General features: G+C 38.0%; 1 long non-coding RNA gene across 1 annotated transcript; it reads right to left on the bottom strand.

Annotated features, from left to right (window-relative positions):
• Nucleotides 1–4,218: 4,218 nt before the first annotated feature.
• Nucleotides 4,219–14,148, bottom strand: LOC138685146 (uncharacterized). Its single transcript, XR_011324409.1, has 2 exons — nucleotides 5,173–14,148; nucleotides 4,219–4,576 (listed from the first exon to the last, which is right to left on the bottom strand). It is a non-coding gene; the product is annotated as an uncharacterized lncRNA (long non-coding RNA).
• Nucleotides 14,149–18,700: the final 4,552 nt, after the last annotated feature.

An 18,700-nucleotide genomic window follows, 5' to 3' on the forward strand; every position in this document is an offset into this window, starting at 1 on the left:
ACTGGTTCACTGATGTGCCTGTAGAACATTCCCCTGCTCCTTAACTCAAAGGGCATGTGAACATCAAAAGGCAGCGGGCATGTTCACATATGCTCAGAGAATCTTCCATATTGTTTCTGTTTTGTTTCCATCTTAACAGAAAACTCAATTACAAACAGTAATAACTAAACTAAACCATCTTCTCTTGCCAATGTAGTGAGTCACCAGGACTTTCCATAATAATAAGATGAATAAGCATATTTTTTAGGCTTTAATAGTCAACTATGCTTCACAGAAAAAGGGAGCTTTGACACTGCTTCTGGACCTACAGTCTTCTGCTCTTACTAAAACATGGTTTTACATCAAGCTTTTTGCCATGTGGATGATAAAGGAGTTTGCACTTTTCTGTCAAAACTGAATGTTGTACATCTTGGTCTTATGAGTCAACACGGCTTTTTAACTAAGCTGCCCTGTAAGCAAGATAGCATCTGCAAGATGAAAATGAGAAACAGCTGTATCACAGGGCTTTGCAAAATAAAACCTTGTTTACACACATGTATGGATATGCACATGGTGACCCAGGGATATTCCAAAAACTACACCAGCCTCCAATTAAAGGCTACCATCTCTTCCATTAATTTTTATGTTGGTTTGAAACAAAATGTGGTACACGGTCCAACTGATCTGTCAATGGGATAGACAGAGCATGCAATGAAAGCCCACAGCACTGCAGAAATCCAAAGTTCTCTCTCTGGCAGGACTTTACAGGATTTCAGTGTACTATTTTATATCATTGGAAAAAATGACAAGTGGAAATGTTAAGTTTGCTTGAAGGAGGTTTTCTCAGTGTAACTGTAGAACTTAATATATCTCTCCTTTTCATAATGTTTCCCACAAATTGTGAGATGATCATGCTTAGTTACTCAGTTTAAGCACTTCAGACAAATGCAGTTTCTATAACAATCAGAAGAAAGGAAGGGAATCCATCAATTTAAGGAATTAAATCATATATAACAAGTTTTTTGAAACTTTATATTAGCATTCTGTAAATTAACAAGGAATCAGTGAAATTAAAATCCCAGCACAACATACTCTTCACTACCAAGAGCAATGAGCGAAGAACTCTTTGTACATGGTGTCATTAAGAGTACTTGCAGTCATGGAGGGAAATGCCATGTCACTGGGATACAGAAACTGGTATTTCATACAGATAGAGAGCTAGGCTTGCTTTCAAACCTTTTCAAATTTGAAATCCAGCTTGAGAAATTATCAAAGTCCATGGGATGGAGGCAGAGCCCCTGCTAGGACTAATCAGTGATGCTGCCTGATTTCTAAAGGATTGAATGATAACTAGACACCCAAGAAATACCTTAAGACTGGTCATTTCATTACATGCCACATTCAGATTGTGGTCATTTTAAAATGTATGTACCAGTATGTCAGATAGGGAGCTATCACAAACTAGCTGTTATTTTGTGCTCATATTCCTATGTTTTACAGTGTGTTACTGTCTGGGGCACACCAAATTTTCTAAGTCAGTATCATTTTTGCACCTCATTGTTAAGATGCTGTTTACTTCCAGTTTCAGATGATGTATGAAGTTGTAATGGAGGCATAGTATTAACTCCTTTTGTTTCTGACTATTCACTCTATTAACTCTCCACACACATTCTAGTTTAGTCCTATTTGTTATTATGCCTTGTCCTTGTCATTTTTACAATCCAGACAATTTAGACTGGGAGTAGAATTTAATACCAAATTTAATACCAAGGTACAATACCAAATAGATTGCAAAATAATTAACTCTGTAATGTATTTCATAGAGCTATACTATGCTTATAATAAGCATACATAAATTCATTTTGATGTATCATGCTTAGCACAGAGGTAAGTGGGCATGTAATTAGCTCATTTATTTCATGTTTCTTCATCTAGTAATACTGTATTTTTTTAAAAGCAATCAAGTTATTCCAGCACAGTTTACTTTAAACCTAGTGTGTGATTTACTGCACCAGATCTTGTGATTCTGTGAAGGCACAGAAATTCCTCCTAACCCTCTACCTCAGCCCCTCTAACATCTGCGCCATTTCAGCAGATGAAAAGAAGCCACATGCCATACTACTTTCAAAGTCAGACTGAGCAAAGCCCTGGAATGTGCAGATGTGTGTTTAACCCTTTGCTGTTGAGAGGCTGTATTAGTTGATTTAAAGGAGTCACTGTGCCTCCTTTTGGCAATCTCTGTTTAAAGAGAGAAAGAAACAGGAGCTTTCCACTAAATTCCTTGGGTTTTGGCTTAAATCTTGCAATGACACCAGAATACATATTCATTTGTAAGCTACTGTGCAGATTGGTTTTTCCAGGATAACCGATTCTCTTCTTCCACAAGGATTTGTTTCTTCACCTGTTCCTATTTCCTTTTACTCTGCCATGCTATAGAACATCACTGTCTCATGAGCAGCAGGGAATTTTTTTCTCATTCAGGACCCAGAACCTGGACCCAATGGTCCAGATATGGAGGGGAGGGAAGACAGTCCATTTCTGAGGCATTTGAAAATAGTAAATCTCCACAGGCTGAAACTGCATTTACCCTTTTTTGCTCCTAATCACAAAAAAAAAGAAAATATCCTTTTGCTCCATACCAAATCTGCTCCTGAGAGTTCAGATTTTCATAGGCAGGCTTGGTATTTTGGCCAAACACATCTAGGATATGTGTTGGATATTAAAATGGAACATAAAGCCGAACTACTGAAGTTTGTTGTGCTCCCAATAGATGTTTTGGCTGGATAGCTGTATGCATCTTATGAAATACAGAATGACCAGTCTGCCTTCAATACCAGGGATCCTTCAGGGTCATCTTGTCTGGCTGCTTTTCTGTGCACAAGGAACTTGGCAGGTTGCAGAACATCGTCACGTGTGATTCTCAGCATATGAACTGAGTACTTGCACTTTAGAAATCTATTATAAGCCATTGTGCCTGTGCAGTTCAGGAAACTCTAGTATGCCCCCAGGAACACGAAGTTGCATGGAAGGACTCTTCCCTTACTGTGTGGCAAAGACCTTAGCTACATATTCCACAGGAGCTGAGCAGGAATGTTTGAGAGAAAAGGACCAGTCAACATTAATCGGCTGGCAGAACTGAGCTCTCATGAACATTTAAAATACAAATAGTAAGAACACCACTGCATACATTTGCATTGTTTGAGAAAACGTGTGTCTTACACTGCAGATGCTATCTGCCTTAGACAGAAATGTCAATGTTATTTTAGTTACTGCTTGCAGAAATCAGCTTAATCCACAATGTAGTTGAAGACAAGGCATCAAAACTGGTCTGTGTAATCAAGGATGTCATTTTCTCTTGTGTCTTTACAAAAATTCACGCAAAAAACCCCTTAAAAACCCCCTTTGTTGGTATGTAAAAAATATGTTGGTGATATTTCATATTATATTCTGTTCCTGTAACAGACAGCTGCTCAAGAATACTTTCTTTTCCAGTGAGAGGTACAAAGGCTGTCTTATTACAGTTTCAGAATCAAACTTCAGGAGGTTAGAAATCTCATAATTCATTCTGCTGGTGCTAGCCTACTTTTCATTCCTATATTGCAATACAAAACTTTTATTCATATGTCACACTCCCTCCCCCCCCCCCGCCCCCGAGGACTCTTGCATCATTCTGTGTTCTGTGAAATTCATAAGGAAAATGTGATTTGTTTGTTTGTGCTTGCCTAACCCCTGGCAGAAGCTGTATGGCATCTAGTGAATGAAGCACAAGATTACCTATCTCCTGGATAAAAACCAGGAAGGATGGTGTCAGTTAAGGTGGTACAATGCTGCCCTGAAAAATAATCTAAAACTCACTGTCACCAAATACATAGCATCTGTTGCTGATCCTCTAGTAATCTTATCCCAGGTGTCCAGTTAGGGCATGAGCATATCGCAGAATCATTTAGCTTGGAAAAGACCTTAAAGATTGTCAAGTCCAAAATCAACTGTGCAAAACTGCAGGCAAGACACAGCTGAACCCAGTGTTGCTGAAAGACGTACTTTGAAAATGCAAATCTATGCTTTGAAAAAAACCTGCACCATCTGAGACAATTAGGTGCTCTGATGTTGAACTGTTTAATTTATTTGTGGAAGTCTGCATAATACTTCTGCATTCCATTGGCTTCACAGGTGGCAGTCCACAAATAACTTAATAATTCCTTATTTTAGGTAGCATCTGACAACATCACAGTAAATAAATTACAGGTCACACACAGAAAATCGCTTTTTAATGAGCAAGCTCAATCCTCTACTAAACAGAATGAAACAGAAATCAAGTACATGATGTTGTAATCAGAGACTGTACTAAAAGGTATATGCAAAAAACCTAAATGAGAGTTGAAAAGCCAACTACTTCAGCTGTAATTTAAGCCCTTGACTTTGCCACCTCACAAACTCATTCCAATATCCTTTTAACATACAGTGTGTAATTTTAAAATTACTTCTTTCCTATATGATACATCATTATTCTCTTCTAAAGAGCAGCTGTGGGTACAAGGGTAGATGATAAAAAACAAAAAAACATCATGATCATGATGCTCCTTCATTATCTAGAAAACTAAAAAATAAGTTATAGTTAATCTATTAATTTATTAAAAAGAAATTACTGTACTTTTTTTCCTTTTAAAAGTAATAGCCTCCATGTGTCTGCTAAATGCATGGGAATGTATACAATAATGCTGCCCATTTGGACAATATTCAATATAGATGTATAGCAGTACAAATTGATTCAGCAAATGAAGTCTTCTGACAAAGATCGTGTTTCAGAAGCTGAAATCACTGGGGATAGGAATAGAAATTCAGTCACAACCTGGAGAATAGCTCTTCTCCTCCTTTAAGCAAAGGGATGAACACTGTAGCTGGCTGCTACATAGAACCTCTCCTCTTTTCAAATATCATTTTATAGTTACAAAAGTGATTTCTTTTAAATTAGGGAAGAAAGATGACAGTGTAGTTGCCCCAATCACAGCATTTAAAGACATGAAAAGACACCAGAGTATTTTGCTAGAAAGTTATTGTGAAGGTTTGATTATTTCTTCAAGTCAGATGCGTCCACGCATAAAAGCAGCAGGAAATATAGTCCATTTTGCTGGCCCCTCTGGGTTGTGACTACAGGCACAGTAGTAGAGAGAACACACCACACACTCCATATACCTGCATAAAAGAAGCTGACATTTTTCAGGTTGCACTAAGCCCCTGTGTGTCAGCCAACAGATGTGGCCAGATTTATGATGGAGAGTGTGCTTAACTTGGAAGAGAGCTGGAATAAATTACTCTGTTGTTCCGACAACTGAGAACCAGCAAAAGAGTTGTGCTCAAGTCACATGTTTCTCCTGGTCCTTCTCCCGAAATGATACAAGTTATAAACTCTCCATTACTAAGTTGATGAGTTTATCATTAATTCCACTGAAGCTCAAAGATATAAACTAAGTCCATGAATATTAACCTTTTCTGTGTGAGAGCCACATACTTACATATGTAGTCTCTTCTGTAAACCAGAAGCTCTTTTTATGCCAGGAACCTTACTTCTACACCAAAACTGCTCTGGTTCCTCTCTACATCTGCCAGATTTCAGATTAAGCTAATACAGAGTTATAGAGATGCAAAAGAGTTAAACAGTGACTTCGCAATGAAAAGGAACAATCCATAAACCATTTCCTTTTCCTAAAATTATCATAAGTAATTGACATTATTTAATACTCAGCATAAAGGTTTTATTTTCTAGTGACTGGGGTTAGTCAAGACTTACTAGGATAACTCAGCCTGGAATACCACATGCAGATTTTCACTTTATAAAGCAACAATAATCATTAATGAGATCTTTAAGCAGATCTGTCGTCTCTTCTTCCTCTGAGAACACAAAAATTAAAACTGCATCTTTCTCTGCAGATCTCTTCACCTTCAGATTATTGACTTCTGGCACGTCTCCCTGCTTCAAGGGACTATGGGCTTTTGGAAAGGGAAAGAAGGTTTTCCTTGTGGAAAGCTTGATGTTGCTATTACTAGTCTTTGGAGTTGAGTGGACAGATTTCCATACAATTAAACACTTCTGCATCCAGTAATGAAAAAGACTCTTACTTCCAAAATGTGTTCCCAGTTTCAGGAGTACTGTATTCACAGTTTCACAGAAGGAAAGCATAAAGTGGTACATTATAGGACTCCTTTTCATGCAATTTTTGGCTTTTGTGACATAAACCCTCTATGTTCAGTAGTCATGCATATTAGAACTTGGCCAGGCACTCAGTTGTTCAAGAATTATACCTGTTTTGTTCTTGGGGATTTACTCAAGCAACACCGTCTTCTTGGTTGGGTGAGCACAGGTTTCTGAGAAATTCTCTGTGTGTCTAATTCATTGGATGTCATATCATATTTTTTTCTGAGAGGAAAAAAACAGCATTCAGGCATAAAGATTCTATTCTGTAGGATATGACATGCACAGATATATTTAGGACAAAGGCCATTTCATTTCTTTAAATATGAAGCCTTGGCCATTTTTCAGCCACAAACTTCATCTTGTTTTCTAATTTTTCCTCTAAGTGAACATTATCTTTTTGCTGGTTCCTTTAAGCTTGAACTCTACTTTGAAATACCCTGTAGTATAGTTTGGTTTTTTACTTTTTCCACTGTGTCTGAGTCAAGGCTCAGTCTTCTCATTAGAGGATAAAAGAAGCTGATTAATTCCCAAATGGGTAGTCGCAAAATGAGGAGTCCAAGGACTGTTTTTATTGAGTGTAAAAAATTAATATCTTCAGATCAAAAGAAGGGCAACTCTTTGTCACCTACCCCTGCTACCAAACTACATGCCTGAATAAGGACAACTTTTCACTTTAGCCACAAGTTTGCAACAAAACCTCATCCTTAGAGCTAGATCTAACCTGGTCTGATTATTCTATATAGTCTCCAGTTCTAGAATAGATCTCTTAAATACTTGGTTTTGCAGCTTTTCCAGTATTTTTTCCACATTTTGCAAATAAGTTGTAAAGCTTTCCAGTCTTTACTTTTATCTCAGCTGAACACTCCAACTGATTCCATGTTTTCTTTGAAATTGAGTAAATTTGTTGATGAAATGTCTATCCTTTCCATCAGATGTATGGCTGTCATAAGGTTTACAGCAAAAAAAAAAAAAAATTATGAGTTAGAGAGATAGAAATCACATGCTGAACACTGATGTCTTCCTCAAAGTAAATAAAATATAAAATAAAATTTTTTCAGAGCAACTTGCATTGGACATTCATTTTCCCTACCTTGCTTCTCTGAATTTAAATTCCAAACTGTAGAATCTCTCTTAGCCTCCAAACTACTTAAAATGTAACTTCTGTTCCTACTTTCATGCTTCCTCTTCATTCAGTACCCACATGTGGATTCAGTGGGTTCCCCAAAACTAATTTACAGTAAACTACTCATTCAGGAAGCTCAAACCCACAAGTAACTTTCTGTAGCTCTCCCCTCTTTATCTTCTTGATGTACACAATTGTCAGCTGTAGGCAACGGAATGACCACATTTATGAATAATTTCATAGTAAGCAACTAGAATTAATAATTCCTCCATGTGCCTAATAGGCACATTTATGCTTCTCTCCCCTTTCCTCTTGTACCTGACTGTGGGCTATTCAAACCTTAATCTAGAGCTGCCCACTCTCCAACTCAATTTAACAGAAATAATGCAAAATGCCCATGGAAATGATGCAGAACAATTGTTCAGGTTTCCCTGCTTTGTATTTGAATATACATTTGAATGAGCATATTCAAATAAATTGGAACTATTGCTGTTTGTCCAAATATGTGTGACAAACTGTTTTTAAAATGACTTCATGGGTGGACAGTATTTGGATTCCTTCCAATTAGTTGAAGTTTTTGTCAATGCATGCCAATTATTCGTCATAAATCAGGTTTTGCCTCATTTTAGGTGAACAAGGAAGTCTGTACTTCAGCAGATGAGAACAAAGCTTTCAAGGACATGCCAAAGAACTGTGTCTGACTTATAAATGGAAGGAGGGCTTTATGAAAAGTAACTTTGAGATATACTTGATAATGTATAAAATCCACCAGTTTTAATTCATGTCAGCAATTTTTGACTGATACTTCAGAACAGTTATTCTGACTTTTTTTGACATACTGACTTAGCACATTCTGATGCATTCTGAAAAAAAGAACATTTTCATTTGGCTTTTTCAGAAAGCCTAAGAAAGAATAACAATAAAAAAGTGAATATGATTTTCTTTTTTTTTTTTTAGCTGCTGAATGGAAAACGATATGTAAATTAAAACATTCCATAGACATTCTTTGAAATGTTTACACTTTTATTGTTGTGTTCTCAATAACTGAAAAGCTGACAGTTTAGTTAAACATCATAAACAGATTAACTTTAAATATTATCTATAAAAAAGTTTGAATTTAGGATTAGATAGGTAAATTGCTCTTAATCCAGTGATTATATATACATCATGTCTTAAATATGAAAAAGCAAATAAAATCTGTTTGGCTTCTTGTAGGCCAATGTTTTATATATTCCAGTCATATTTCACAAACTTCTTGGGCCTAACAGGTTTTTAAAATGATACTTTAAATACTACTAATTTTCATTCATCAGGATTTTTTTGATATCTGAGGGCTTTATACTAGCCTAACCATTAAGATGCAGCTGAAGTAATAAAAATTAGCTTCTACTTAAACTGAATATTAACATGTACAGAAGTTTTTTTATGCCTAAATCTACATCTCGGCTTACCTGATCATTCTGTTGAACAAATTGTACTATGAATCAAGCTGCTAAAACTGCTGTACTTGATTTCAATTTCTTGAAGTCTAGACCCGGGTATTTCTGGTCTACACAAAACCTGCAATCTGTCCATCTGTCCTGTAATTAAAAAAAAAAAAAAAAAAAAAAAAAAAAAGCAGTGGACATGGTATTGATCTTTGATTTCCTATCACGCTGAGCACAAAACTACAGTAGCATCAGAAACAGTTCAGGGGAAGGAAAAGAATAGATACCAGTATTCCGTAAGAAAAAGGAACAGATTTTCTCCCCTTAGACCAAAGACAACTGCCATCTGCACATTGCTTTTGAAGAATCTCACCTATATGTCTGTCTCATACACAGAGCTACCTGTGTCAGGGTAGTTGTGTCACAGCAAAAAAAAGAGCAAGAATTAACCCCTTAAATTTAAATATGAAGGGAGCCTTGAACTTGCAATTAGGATGGTTACACTTTAGAAACAGAAAATTGACTGAGCAAGGAAACCACTAGTTCTACATAGAGTGCTACCTTACTAAAATCCAGAAGAATCTCAGTTTTAATATTGTAAGCGTTATTTATAGAGGGAGATAGCTAGTTGAAAAATCTTATAATGAAAGAAATTAACTGCCATAGCAACAGGACTAAAATTAAATACAAATTTATTTTAGTCATGGAAGTTCTTTAATGATCCATCAATGATGATTAATCTATGCTTGATTTTCCTGATATTCATCAATTTAAAAAGATTTCCTTTCCAGTCTGCCAATAGTCATGCACACTATGCTCTTTAACTTGCTGAATATATCATCTTGGAATAAAAATAAAGTTTATTTAACAACAAAAAGTTCATCTGTGTCACTTAGAAAAGTTTTGATTTGATGTTATAGTGAGACTGTCTTCTCAGTAAGAGAATTATCCATTTTTACAGTTCTTTATCTTTCTGGAAACATTGTGATGTTACAGAGAACTTTTTTAACTTCAGTTATCCATGACTCTTCTGCTTACTTTAAGAATCACCACACAAACTTTATACCTTTTTTCCCTTTGAGCACTTCAGAGGTATCCAGGGTCTGTCCAATTTTTGAGACAACAGATCAGAAGTCTACACATACCTGTTCAAGTCTCTGTTGAATGGGTGGTAACCTTCAGGATCGTGATGCCCTGGTGCAGAAGTGCAATTCAATGCCTGATGCTGGACAGCACATGAATCATGATGTGAGAGGTGTTAGGCACAGAAGATTAAGCACAAGAACTGGGAGTACTCTCTTAGAATTAGATCCCTACTGAGGGAATTCGTTGGTCTTTAAACTAACACCAACCAAAACCAGCTAGTATCAACCATGCAGCACAGCCTGAATGCAGTGGTACCCGTGTAGGTTCCCAAACATGGCTTCTTTCAAGAAAGGTGATGCCAAAACTAAAAATAGGTGCTTTTCAGCAAAGATAATTAGCTTGCAAGCAGCATCACAACCATGCATCTTGATGATTTTTAGTCAGCTTCAACCTGGAGATCTCTGCCCAGGTTTCTGTTGTGAAGAGTACCCATGAATACACAGCATATAGATTCAACATGGAGTCCATGGAGTCAGGGTGTCGGGGGGGGGGCAGGGAAGCAGTAGCTAAAGCTAACATTAAAATGTCCTCATGTCCACCTGATTATGTCTGTCTCACAACTGCAGTGTAATTTAGACAGTTCAAAAGCCTGGGCCATATTTCAGCCTGTGCAAGTGGATTATAGTGCCACTCCAAACATCTGCACCGCAGTAATGCAAAAGCTGTGCTCTTCGCAAGTTCCTCCAGCCTCCATCCTTGGCTCCAGTCTCCGTTGGTGTGCTGGAGCCTAGAAGGGGTTCTCCAGGGAGCAGTCTGCAGCTGTCTTATGGAGATCCTGTGCCAAGGCAATTTTCTTTCAACAGGAAGCAGTCTTTGAGAATACCTTATGCATCTCTTCAACCTTCTACTCGGCATAAAGACACTGGAACAGACCTGGGGATATTACTCAGCTACTCTAATAGCACTGTTTCCCCTAATACCATTCTAAAGGGTAACATTTTAGTGCTGACTTGGAAAGGCAATTGATATATATTGAACTGCCAATACTATTTCCTCTCCAGTTTTCTCTCTAAATGTCCTTTTCAGGCGTTGCCTCTTGCTATGGGTTGACAGATTGGAAGAGATTATAGCGTTGAGTATAGAGACTGAAGGATATCCCAGATGAATGACATCCTAGATGCAGTATAACTATATATAACTATGAAATTCATTACTGGAAAGTGGATTTTTTTTTTCTTTATTTCTGCTGCAACAGTGGTTATATACAGAATGATAATCAAGAAAGGACATAGTATAAATCACAGATTACTTGAACAGCTTCCCTAATATTATTCTATTTTCTCTTCCATGTTAAGACAAAATACTGTAGAGTAAATCAATTATCAAGAGGCTTAAAAACTATCAGTGATATGACTAGACTAGAGTGCAAATTAATAGGTGTACCCATACCACACAACGGAACATTATACAGAGACCCCTGAGTAGGGACAACCAAACTGATTTGACATTTCATTACCTCACTAAAATATTAACGTTCTTGACTAATAGAATATCTTTAAAGATACATCTTGCTTTTAAGAATAGACTGATTATCATTTTTGGTTTTGCAGAAAAAGTGTGAAGTGATGGGCTTGGCCTTTTCCTCTCCTCCACAATTTTAATTCCTGTGTTTTTCCTGTTGCAGTGCCCAAGACTAATCCCTAGCATCTTAAGCCACTATAGTTGCTAAATTGAAGAGATTACAAGAAAGCATAGATCATTTGCACATACTTTACTGGATATATTTCTTGTTATTTAGGAAGCAACAAAAGCATGGACACCTTTTTATAAAACAAAACAAACAAAAAAATCAAAGTACTTCTTTCTAGAGTGACTAACACTGACTTACCCATTATGAATTCCTATGAAAGAAGTATTGGAGATTGGACTTCAGCTTGTTTTTCCCCAGTAATATATCACCCTTTTCACTGTGTTTCCCAAAGACTCCTGTTCTGGTGTACTTTTACTGAAAACAGAATAAAATGTTTCCTCCAAATTCCAGTCTTCCCAAGTACACTTCTCCAGGGCCTTAAACCTCCTTCAGAAAATAAGGCATCCATATACTTCCATCACACAGCATTGGCAGAGCACAGAAGAAATGTCCATATTTCAGCAGAGCAGCAAGTTGCCTGCATATCCCCCCTGCCCCTGAAGCCAGGTGTTTTCACTGATATCTGAGGCATTTGATCCAAAATCCACTAATTAATCTGATTAAATAGTAATGATCTTGTTCCCTTTTAATCTAATGCTTGTGAAAAACCCTGCCTTGTTCTAGTTTAGTATTAATTTCAAGGAAAGGTAGTTTACTTGCTATTCACTGTCTTGAAATGATACACAAATGTGAGGGATTCCTCTGCATATACCATGAATGAGGGCCAAGAGTAACAGAAGCATTTCAGTGTATATACTTTTGTAAGTAGTTTTCCACGTTTTTCATGCTGATAATCCAAGCCAAATATTACATGGCTGTTAGGAGTGATTATTTTTTTCCCTCCTTGCCACCATTGTGGGTATTATTCAAGAAAGTAAAAGCAAAATTCTGCAATGCAGTTTGTCTTGCACCTGTCCCCCTTCTATAGCATTTCCTTCTGAGAGAGGAAACGTTATGAGTGCATGGCTTTTGCTTTGAGTCCAGGAGGAAACATCATGATGCAGCTTTTCTGGAAATCTATTCAGGGTAGACTGAACAAGCTGAGCTAAAAAACATTAGGAAGTATGTTTTTCCTGTTTTAAGAAAATGACCCAAACAACGTCCTCCCAAATAGTACATTTGGAGGCTGGAACTAGAAGTATTGTTGAATGGGATGCACTGTGAGTAGCAATATTTAGGCCTGCAGTCTATTTTTGGATATTGGTCACCAATAACAATAGACTGAGAGCTCAAATCGATGCTGCAGGTTGCCAAGTAGCACTCTTCAGTGCCACTAGGCTGTGATGGTTTTTGCATTACACTTAAAAGCACTGCTGGGAGAGACACAACACTGCTGGCTAGTAGTGTGATTTCTGCAAGTACTGGTTCAGAAATGGAGCAAGCTGCAAAATGCCTCCAAGCATGCCAGCACTATAAAGTATTTGATTTCCCTGCCTCTCTGGCTCCCCCATTCCTCCCTGAAAACCTATTTCTCCTCTAATAACAGCAGTATATGCACTTCCCGTATGTATCTGAATTTCCAGCTGCTCCTAGCACATGCTTTCTGTGCAACAGTACTGCATGCCAAATGATTCTAGGGACAGGGACATAATGCTACTCCTACCCATTCCCAGGTCTCTTCCCCATCTTCCTCCCTGCAAACAAACAAAAAAATGGCCACCCATTTTCAGGGAAGATGGCTCCTGTATCTTTTGTGGAAAGCACTAAAGATAAAAATGCTTTGGCCACAGCGGAGAGAGGAGTGCAGAAGCTGGTGTTGTGCTCCTGCACCACAGACTGCTGTGGCTAGCCAGATTTCTCCCTGTACTATCTTACCTCCTCTTACTCAGAACTTGTACTGGAATATCTCTGATTAGCACAGCACTCTCAGGACAGTCTGGAGAGAATAAATGTTGACTCCCTCCTTTTGAAGTGAGCCTCCAACTAGCAGGGCTTCTCACCAGCTTACCCAGATAAGAAAACTGTTGCTTATCCCCAGCACCCTGAGCTACTTCTCATAGGTTTATTTTGCCTGTACCCTCCAACAGAGCAGCCTCTAAGCTCAGTGGAGATGCTGCACAGCCTCAGAGCTGGGCAGGGGTTTCTAGCCTTCCTGGGCAGCTGCAGTTTTTGGTGGAAGAACCTTAGTCATGCAGGGAAAGCTGCAGGGTGGTAGTTCAGCTGGCACTGGTGCTTCCTACCCAGGCCAGATGCTGGATGAAAGGCAGCAGCCTCCACACACGGGAGCAGCTTCCCACTCTACACCAGTCTGCACAAGGCAGCATGTCATTTTAGGACACCAGATGCTCATTTTTTAAGACTTATTATCTGACCACCACTCTCATCTACTATTTTTGTGGTGTTTTTTTTTTTTCCTCCTTCATCTGTTTTGGCCACATAATGACTCTACACAGATTTAAATCCAAGGTCAGTTGTCCTCAGTTATTCAGGCAATGAAACAATGAGATTAATTCACAAGAACAAAAAGAGGATCCAATTCACCTCCTGTGAGCAACCCCTGCACCAGGCAGCAACAATGGCTGAGCTCAAATTTAGAGGGCTCATTAACAAAACAGCATGAACATGGCACTCACAGGCTTGGGACATCTTGCCTCCTTCAAGCTGCAGCAATGCACGCACAAGAGGGCAGCTCACGGGCAGCAGGGACCGTGCTGCCAGCCCATGGCAGAGCCTTCTGCAGTAACTCGTACCGAAATCCCTGAAGATTCAGGCTTTACCTGTTGCAGAGGACACGCCGGTGTGGGCAGTAGCATTTGCTTTCCAAGAACAGAAAAAAAACTTCAAAGGCCCTGGGAACATCCCTTGTAAAAGTTGTGTAAATAGTTGTTGGTTGGGACTTCTTTTATGACTTACCATAAAAGAAAATAGCATCAGTGAGAGGTGCTCCAATTTTATATGATACAATGAAGAGCAATTTATTACTTTGTGAAACATAACATTGCCTTTTTGTCTGAAAGTATGTTCATTGCATCAACAGTGGGTCATTTTACAAAGCATTTTGTGGTGACTGTAGAGCTTGTGCTGCTTAGGATAGACATGATTCCTGCCCTGTTGTTGCCTTTCTGTTTTTTCCAACCCTTTTATGGAGGAAGGTAAAGGTATAGTGAAGAGGAGAAACACTATTTCTGCCCATCCTGTGAATTCAAGTCATGTCATTTTAAAAATCTCAGTATTTCCACTGTGTTAAAACTGGTTTTCCTTTTTCTTTTTTTCCTGTTACAGTTTTAACTTCATAAATTCAGAGATATATTTTTAATCTCTGTAATTAATTTTACATATTTTCCACCTGTGCAGTTCTGCATAATTGAAATGCATAAAAGCTTCAAGCCATAGCTTGTGTGAAAATTATTCCTCACCTGTGTCTTAATTTCTGAGGAATTTGGGATTCCTCCTCCAATAGTTGTTGACATCAAATTCAAACAGTAAATGCAGCTTGAAATAACCTCATCTAGACAATCACAAAGGCCTAGATATGTTATAAATGGTAGAGAAAATAGAAATTATATGAGCAAAAGAAGTGCTAGCCTCAATCATTTCTTCATTTTAGCCTGACTTGAGGTAACCACATACAGTCCAAACCTAAACAAAATCTTGCATTTATTTTCTATTCCAGGCTTAATATTCTTTCTTAAAAAGCAGGACAAAGTAAATTTATTTTAATCACTAACCTTACATACAATAGAAGGGTATACATTCATTAATAAAGCCCATCATGATTATAACCCCATTTAAAAAATTTTAATCATGGAATTAAGCTTATAACAGGTTTTTTAGCTGGGAAACTTAGAGCTCCTGGTTATACTGAGACAATGTGCTAGAATGAAGGTACATGGTGCACATTCCTTGTGGTAAGCTCAGAATCGCAAAAGGCTGCCAGCCCATTTTGGAAATGGTCTGGCAAATCCATTCTTCTCTTCTGGATTTAGAACAATTTACTCCACTTTTGCCTTTTTTTTTTTTTTTTTTTTGTTGCTGTTGTTGTTGTTCTGCATTGTATGAATGCCAGATATGAATGCTGTCTGAAAGGTTAATCTAACTTTACTTGATCCATGTTTTTCTTAAAGTTGCCTTCCTTTCCGTCTGTTTTGGACAGCTAGCAGACATGAGTAAGCAAATACTTCTGCTCATGGAAAAGTTACTTTTATGGCTACTTATAACTTACAGTCTTTGATACAGTGAGTCAAGTATTCAAGACCTGGTAGCACAATATAACCGATCTGGTGCATGCTGTTCTGGGATGAACATTCCTCATTTTCTCTGTGTGTCCTGTCTCCTGTAGTGAAGAAGTCATTAAGATAGACAGATATGACTGAATACAGTGGTAGGCTACCTTCTGCATTTAAGAATTGAGTCCAATTGAATTCTTGTCCTTTCTCTTATGAAATCTTTATTTATAAACACAAGTACAGCATCAAAAGAAAGAAGAAAGAATCTCCCAAACCATGCCCAAAACGCAAGGCCTGACATTAAGCCTCCCTACTGGGTAACAGGAAGCATCATTTCAAATCCCCATATTGGGAAAAGAATTTATGCATAGCTTCATAAGATAGTTTCAAGATGAGAGAAAAACTTTTAGTTATTTAGTTAATTCAAACTCAACTGTAGCTGCATACTTTATGCCATTTTTTCTAACCCATGTGGAGTAGGAAGGAGAAAATAAATGCCAGTTGTTATTCATCATATGCCTTGCATAGTTTAGTACTTGTTTACTTGTAACTTCAGAGCTGATTGGGATGCATGTTTGCTCTTGACAGTCATGCTGCTTGCTCTTTTTGTCAGCAGAGCTACTAGAAATATCTTTTTAATTTTACCACCTGGGCAAACACAGACGGAAAACAAAACTTATGCAAGAACATTTTTAGTGCTTTATTAGGCCTACTGAGCCAAAAGGCTGTTCTTGGTGTGAAACGGGCAAGTTCAACAAGAGAAGCCCCCTTGGAGCTCAGAACCATGAATAAAGAGAACAGAGGAGAACTGATGTGTGGGATCAGGGCCCAAGTCTGCAGTGGCACACTGTATTTCATTTCAGTAATTGCTGAAAGCAGGACAACATGGACTGAGTGAATATCCACAGGACAACTTAATTCACTTTTGAACTCTATGAAAAAACTTGACTTGCATCCATTTACTTGCTTAATTTTGGAATATTGGGCCAGATCCAGCTGAGATCTTGGCACATTGCATCATGTTGTCGGGATATAATAAATAAAAAGCATGCAAGTCCTGAGCAAAAACATTTCTCATCATACTCTGTATATGCAAAAAAGCAGAGCTGGAGGCAAAGCCTATGGAAAAAAATACATTTATCTTTTGCTTCCAAACTCCTGCTTCCTTCTGCTACCTTCACTAATGGCTCAAACTTTCAACTTCGGAGAGCTCTGCTAATCTATGAAACCTTTCTGTCAGGTTTTTCCTATTTTCTAGGTATTCTTGAAGTTTTCTTTCTACATTTGCCCACATTTGCTTCAAAAAATGCCGTGGGGGGAAGGGATGTTCAAAACAAAGCTTAAGAAAGAAGAGCCCACATTATGAGAAGTGCTGGCTTTCAAAGAACTACATGGCTTAAAATAAGTGGAAAGATCCTGAGCAGAACGTGATCCCAGTATGAGTGCAAGAAACTGGATCATTTGACACTGATAACCTGTGACTTTGCAAGTTCTAAGCATAAGTCAGGCCATTAAACAGTGCCATAAAATGGTTAAATGTGAAACATCACTGTGAGTAATACAGCATTACAGAGTATAGTATAAAAAAAAAAAAAGTTTTCCAGACCAAAAAAGGAATAGCACGAAAAGTGGCATGTTGTAGACAGTTGGCTGTAAAGCTCTCAGAAGTAGTTGCATAAAGGAAATAGGAATGCAAAGAAAGTCAAGTAGGAAATATTCTTCCTTTGTGGAGGAGACAGTGCTAGCTAGCCACATACATTTTAACACTGAACACTTCAGTCAGCTCCAAAACACTATCCTCACTATGAAATAACAAGCTAGACAGGCCTCTGGAAAGCAGCATGGCAAATTTAGCATGTTAGAAAATATGCTTAGGAACTCTGTAGCTAAAACCTGCTGGCAGATCCTTAAAAATGTGAGCTGCTTTGTTAAAAAGAAAGAAAGGTGTGAAGTCTTCTCAAGGACTTGCAGCATTGGGCCTGATAACAAAGCACTGCATTCATAAAGATACCCAAGTCTTTAAAGAGATGCCTCAGAAGTATTTCCAAATCATGCAGCTAACTAACCTCTCAATTTTAGGGCAAATAGGCATTTACTATTACTAGATTCCTTTATGGGATTTTGATTGTCTCCACAGCCCATAACAATATTAGTTTCTTCCAAACCAAAATAATTTCATTTCCATTTCCCTCAAGGCCCATGGTTCCTTTCTAGAGGAAACATCTTTTTCTGTTTTGGCTTGTCTATGGATGTTTATTTATTATTTTAGGGCAGAGGTTTTACTGGAGGCATTGGAGATGGAAAGGACTTACTTAGTCATTTAGGACTGACTTAGTCACAGGCATGGTCTTGCAGTCCAGCCCATTATCAAGTGACCTTGGTTCTTGCTCTATTTCCCCATGTTGCTGTCTCCTGGCACTCATAATAGGGAATTTCCCCCGAGATTTACTATGGAGTCTCCTTTCTCATCGTTTTCCTTCTGGCCTTTGACATTGACGGTTTGTCCCTTACTCTTTTCTGCATGGTTTCATCTTTGAAAAATGTTATTTTACATATTCAACTTCACTTCTGCTTTTCGTGATAGATGTTTTAACAGCGTAACACTTTCCCTCCATGAACAGATCACTGTTTGGGAAGTAATACTGAATGGTACCCACTGGTGTTAGTTTTCGTGTAGCCGCCTAAGACTCTATTATGCAATGAAGATACCTATGTCTTAGAGGGGAAGACTAAGACCTTTGGTACTGTATATGAGAAGTTTCTCCTTACATAAACAGGTAAATTCAGAGGGAATCATTCCAAGATCTCATTTCTCTTTATTTCTCTTTAAGGAATGCAAAATGCGATCAAATCCTTAAAATTGGGGTATTAAAGTCTTACAATTATATAATGGTCTGGAATTAGTGGTGTGGAAAGAGACTCATTAACAGACAGTTTGCAAGTTATTGCTGACTGGTGCATGTTTTCCAAAATGTGGGCTACAACTGGCGCTTGACCCTGACTGAGTCATCGGGATAGCACTGAAATGCTAGCGCT

This window comes from Haliaeetus albicilla, chromosome 4 (genome assembly GCF_947461875.1).
Source record: "Haliaeetus albicilla chromosome 4, bHalAlb1.1, whole genome shotgun sequence".
Classification (NCBI taxonomy): Eukaryota; Metazoa; Chordata; class Aves; order Accipitriformes; family Accipitridae; genus Haliaeetus; species Haliaeetus albicilla.